The sequence below is a fragment of the Mchenga conophoros genome, linkage group LG3 (assembly GCF_057382185.1).
Source record: "Mchenga conophoros isolate Kocher_MC1m ecotype Shallow Benthic linkage group LG3, M_conophoros_male_GT1.1, whole genome shotgun sequence".
In the NCBI taxonomy this organism is placed as follows: domain Eukaryota; kingdom Metazoa; phylum Chordata; class Actinopteri; order Cichliformes; family Cichlidae; genus Mchenga; species Mchenga conophoros.
The window spans coordinates 39,268,893-39,274,892 of NC_140528.1; the positions used below are offsets into that span (position 1 = coordinate 39,268,893).

The window sequence follows — 6,000 nt, forward strand, 5'->3', positions numbered from 1 at the left end:
TTGAAGATCATTTTAGAGTTTTTAATGAGCTGCAGGATCCTTCTTCAGTGTGGGTGGAGAACAGCCAAGTCGCCTCCTGTGATAAACCTCCACATGTACCATTGAAAACAGTTAAATTACTTTGAATCTGAAATAATGGGTCAAACTACTTGTTCTGAGACCATTTCTTTATTTTTCACACCAAACTGTTTAATAAGATAAACTCTACACAGACTTCATCAAATATAACTAACACTTTAACAGTATCAGGATTTCGTAATACAAACTTCAAATCAACAAGAAAATAGCAGCAAACATGTGGATCAAAATTCATTAAAAAACAACATGTGGACTTCAAGGACTAAATACACTAAAGTGAAAGGAGGAGCAAAAATTAGAGGTTTAACAGAATTTGAATTAAGTAAAAGTAGTCACCTGTGATCTTTACAATGGTCCAGATGTGTGCTGCTGTTTTTAACTTTCAACATTTCTTTGCTGCCACTGTGAATACGAATGTGGTCTTTGCCTAATTAAATAAAGGTTACACTGACTCACTGCTTCATCTTCTGGTACAAACTGGTATTACATGGAAGTACAGCCCAAAACCAGTTTAGCTTGAGTTTCTTTTTTCTGGACATAAAGTCACAGCAGGTGTTGTTTCAAAGCTGGTGGACAGATTTGGTTCATTTTGGAAGTTTTAAGAGCAACTGATGTGAAAACATTTGCAGTTTTGGGAGAAAATGATTTAAGAGAAGATTTTACCACAGCAAAAGATTAAATATGAATGAAGAATTGAAATTAAATGGTAAATGGCCTGTATTTATATAGCGCTTTACTAGTCCCTAAGGACCTCAAAGCGCTTTACATATCCAGTCATCCACCCATTCACACACTGGTGATGGCAAGCTACATTGTAGCCACAGCCACCCTGGGGCGCACTGACAGAGGCGAGGCTGCCGGACACTGGCGCCACCGGGCCCTCTGACCACCACCAGTAGGCAACGGGTGAAGTGTCTTGCCCAAGGACACAACGACCGAGACTGTCCAAACCGGGGCTAGAACCGGCAACCTTCCGATTACAAGGCGAACTCCCAACTCCCAACTCTTAAGCCACGATCGCCCAAATTAAACTTAGGTAACACATAAAATGAATACAACTACTAAACACTACTGTGTCCTAAGGAAACAAAGATTAAAATGTAACAGGGATAACATTTTAGAGAATTAAAATCCCTCAAAGGAAAAAAAATAAACTTGATATACATATCTATACATGCAGCTTCCTAAATGTAACATTCAGGATTATTCACTGCAGCTCCAGAAATCAGAGCTACCTCATCAGATCCAAGTGTGACATCAGCTGACACTCTTTACAGGAGATTCCATCTGAACTCTGTGGAGCCTGATATCAAGGTTTTTAAGTCTGAGCCTAAAACCAGAAGAGGATCTTTCTCTCTCTTCAGATTCATTGTGATCCAGTGATTTCAGTCCTGCATGATCAGGCTGATGTTTGCACAGAGCAGATAATGAAGTGAATGTTTTTGCACATTGGTAACAGTGAAACAGTTTATTTACAGCGTGGGATTGTTTGTGTTCGGAGTATGAACTGAGATTCCTGAAGCTCTTGTCACACTGGTCACAGCTGAAGTTCACTTCCATGTGTGTACGTTCATGTTTGTTACGATGACCTGATTGTGAGAAGCTTTTGTCACAGTGTCTGCACTTGTATGGTGTCTCTTCTGTGTGGATTCCCTTATGCTTTTTCTTTAAGCTCACGTGAAGTGGTGAAGGATGACCCACACTGGTCACAGATGTGCTTTTTGACCCCACTGTGGAAGAGTTCATGTATTTTTAATGTACTTGGTGTGTGGAAGCCTCTCCCACATTCTTTGCAGTAGTTCATTTTGGCTCCAGTGTGTCTACGTTGATGGGGTTTTAGGTCACATTCATGATAGGAAGTTTTTCCACAAAGGACACAGAGACACTCTTTCCAACCACCACAGTGACGACAGGGTTGAGAAATGGATCCATGTGCGTCGCTCCACTTCTAAACAAAGACATTGTAAGTCAGAGAATTCCTTCAACATTTTTATCCTGAACGTCGCCTGAAATAAAGAGCATCTCTGCCAACGTCCAATTACATTTTACTGTTTACATTATAACACTCAGCTTACTGGGCAAAAATGAGTCTTCATTTTTCCAAACAGTTCATTCAGTATAACTCCATAAGTTTACTAATTAGACTTGTTCCAAACAATCAGGTTACAATTACAAGATAACACTAAATACATATCTCACAGTAACTGCACTTGTAGAGTTACTTTCTGGTGTGGATCTGTTGGTGTTTTTTCAGCTGATGTGGAGCTTTAAAAGTCTTCTCACACAGGTCACATTTATAAGGTCTCTCGTCAGTGTGGCTAAGCATGTGTTGTTGTAACTGTGCATCTGTTGTAAACAGTTTCCCACACTGATCACAGAAGGAAACATCAATTCCAGTGTGAATCCGTAGGTGAATATTTCGGTACTGTTTGTCACTGAACCTTTTTCCACAAAAGTCGCAGTTGTACGCCTTAATTCCAGAGTGGGTAACTAGATGCCTCTGTAAGCTGCTATTTTGAGCAAAAGTCTTACCACACAACTCATAGCTGTGTGCTTTAACTCCACTGTGCATGATATGGTGTAATTTTAAGCCTTTATGATGGGTAAAAGACTTTCCACACAAGTGACAGTTGTACGCTTTAAATCCGCTGTGGAAGAGTTGGTGTTTTTTTAAGCCACCAGCCTTGCTGAAAGACTTTCCACACAATTTACAGCTGTATGGTTTAACTCCACTGTGGATGAGTTGGTGTGCTTTTAAGTTTCCAGCCTGGGTAAAAGACTTTCCACACACTTCACAGCTGTAAGGTTTAACTCCACTGTGGATGAGTTGGTGTGTTTTTTAGTTTCCAGCCCGGGTAAAAGACTTCACACACATCTCACAGCTGTAAGGTTTAAATCCACTGTGGATGACTTGGTGTGTTTTTAAGTTTCCAGCCTGGGTAAAAGACTTTCCACACAAGTCACAGCTGTAAGGTTTAACTCCACTGTGGATGAGTTGGTGTTTTTTTAAGCTTCCAGCCTGGGTAAAAGACTTTCCACACAATTTACAGCTGTAAGGTTTAACTCAACTGTGGATGAGTTGGTGTTTTTTTAAGTGTCCAGCCTCGGTGAAAGACTTTCCACACAATTTACAGCTGTATGGTTTAACTCCACTGTGGATGAGTTGGTGTGTTTTTAAGTTTCCAGCCTGGGTAAAAGACTTTCCACACACTTCACAGCTGTAAGGTTTAAATCCACTGTGGATGAGTTGGTGTTTTTTTAAGCCACCAGCCTCGGTGAAAGACTTTCCACACAATTTACAGCTGTATGGTTTAACTCCACTGTGGATGAGTTGGTGTGTTTTTAAGTTTCCAGCCTGGGTAAAAGACTTTCCACACACTTCACAGCTGTAAGGTTTAACTCCACTGTGGATGAGTTGGTGTGTTTTTAAGCCTCCAGCCTCAGCAAAAGACTTTCCACACAATTTACAGCTGTAAGGTTTAACTCCACTGTGGATGAGTTGGTGTTTTTTTAAGCCTCCTCTCTCGGTAAAAGACTTTCCACACTCTTCACAGCTGTAAGGTTTAACTCCACTGTGGATGAGTTGGTGTGTTTTTAAGTTTCCAGCCCGGGTAAAAGACTTCACACACATCTCACAGCTGTAAGGTTTAAATCCACTGTGGATGACTTGGTGTGTTTTTAAGTTTCCAGCCTCGGTAAAAGACTTTCCACACAAGTCACAGCTGTAAGGTTTAACTCCACTGTGGATGACTTGGTGTTTTTTTAAGCTTCCAGCCTGGGTAAAAGACTTTCCACACAATTTACAGCTGTAAAGTTTAACTCCACTGTGGATGAGTTGGTGTTTTTTTAAGTGTCCAGCCTCGGTAAAAGACTTTCCACACAATTTACAGCTGTAAGGTTTAACTCCACTATGGATGAGTTGGTGTTTTTTTAAGCCTCCACTCTCGGTAAAGGACTTTCCACACAATTTACAGCTGTAAGGTTTAAATCCACTGTGGATGAGTTGGTGTGTTTTTAAGTTTCCAGCCTGGGTAAAAGACTTTCCACACAAGTCACAGCTGTAAGGTTTAACTCCACTGTGGATGAGTTGGTGTGTTTTTAGGCTTTGAGCCAGGGTAAAAGACTTCCCACACTCATCACAGCTGTACGCTTTAACTCCACTGTGGATGAGTTGGTGAGTATTTAAACTTCCAGACTGGGTAAAAGCCTTCCCACACTCGTCACAGCTGTATGTTTTCTCTCCCTTTCTTCTGTGAGGTTTGTCGGCCTCCTGAGAGCGCTGACTTCTTGCTCCATGTTGGTCCTGCAGTGACAGAGATACAAACAGCGGCAGTGAGTGAAATGCAGTCGTGGACCAAACTGAAACTCCCTCCGTTGGTGGAATCAAACATATCAACAAACACATTGTTGGTGTGTTACCATCACCTTCTGGTGATAGCATCACATAACAATGATGTGCTACAATAGGAGTTGTAATGAAAATTACATTATTGAACAAATATTGATCAGTGGAGAAAATCTTTTATGCATAAGAAATTGCAAGTTCAACTGATGATATTGTTATTTCAATGTGTGCTTACAAAATATAATCTTTGTATTTTCTTGTAACTTCTGTGGTTTTTGATTTTGAATGTAGATTCTGTATATATGGTTGAGCCCAGGACGCAAAAGATAAAGCTGCTGTTAACAGGTTTTTAAAAACCAACCAGCTGTACACACAGTTTCAATAACAGTGTAACACTGATACTTTTCTCACCTTTTGTGTTGAAGTCATTTTTTCCTCTATAGTGGCTGAGCTGAGTCCAAATGGATGAAATTCTTCATCTGTTGCACCACCAGACTCTTCCCCTGTTATTCAGCTGGGACACACACACACACATACATATATACACATACATATATATATATATATACACATACACACACATATATATATATATATATATATATATATATATATATATATGTGTGTGTGTGTGTGTGTGTGTGTGTGTGTGTGTGTGTGTGTGTGTGTGTGTGTGTGTGCACCTAGCCACATGAAAAGTCCGGTCACTTCCTTTCTAAGCTTCTTAGACTCAGAACAAAAGCTGTCCAGCTTTGTGTTTATCAAAATTATTTTTACAACTCCTGCTGGAATACGTCAGGTTACAGCTGCAGTCAAAGCAAGATGGAAATAATAGAACAAGCAAGCAAACGCTCAGCTTCTCCCAGCATGTTGAGCTAATGATTAGTTGGTGTTTTTCTGCAAACAGTCTCTCACTCTTTCAACGTGTTCACAATAAACTGTGAACACACTTCGCCGATTTCACGGATTTTTGATGGTAGGGAACTTTTCGAGACTTTTACTTCCAGGTGAAGAATCTGACGTCTTTATTTGCGCTGGAAGAAAATAAAATACAGATGAATCTGGAGACGGTCCCATTAAGTCCTATTCTAAAGGCTGATTGCGCTCCCCCAGGCTTGTACCCGTGGCTTCATGTCCTGGGGTGGGGGTTGGTTGTTCTCCTGCCCTGCACCCTTTGTTCATATTCAAAGACTATTTTTCTGTATGTATTCTTACCCCCTAGCAACCGCCAGATTATAATGTTGCAGACAATCCCAAACTCTACAGTCTGTCTAACTCCAGTGTATACCAAGCAATCTATTATTTCTCAAGAGAGATAAACTCAACATAAACTGAACCTACATTAAAGTTAGCTCGGTGCTTACCTTTAGATGAGCCCACAAACCGAGAGAAACTCCGTGATGAAGCTGGAAGTCTTAAGAAACACATCAGGGAGCAGAGACCTACGTGGTTCACGCTGATCTGAGCTACGATCCAGGAGACAAGGGTGTGCAGATCGATGCAGCTATCCCACCGTTGTTAGTGGTATATGTTCCTGTAAGTTTACTACTTTACTCCCGTTTCTTGAAAAAGCAGCT

The 6,000-nt window shown here is 40.6% G+C and overlaps 2 pseudogenes across 1 annotated transcript; both read right to left on the minus strand.

Annotated features, from left to right (window-relative positions):
* Positions 1 to 149: 149 nt before the first annotated feature.
* On the minus strand, positions 150 to 2,174 carry LOC146578573 (uncharacterized; annotated as a pseudogene).
* Positions 1,890 to 6,000, minus strand: LOC146578574 (uncharacterized; annotated as a pseudogene). Its single transcript, XR_014891472.1, has 3 exons — positions 5,788 to 6,000; positions 4,835 to 4,937; positions 1,890 to 4,381 (listed from the first exon to the last, which is right to left on the minus strand). The product of XR_014891472.1 is annotated as an uncharacterized LOC146578574 (transcript).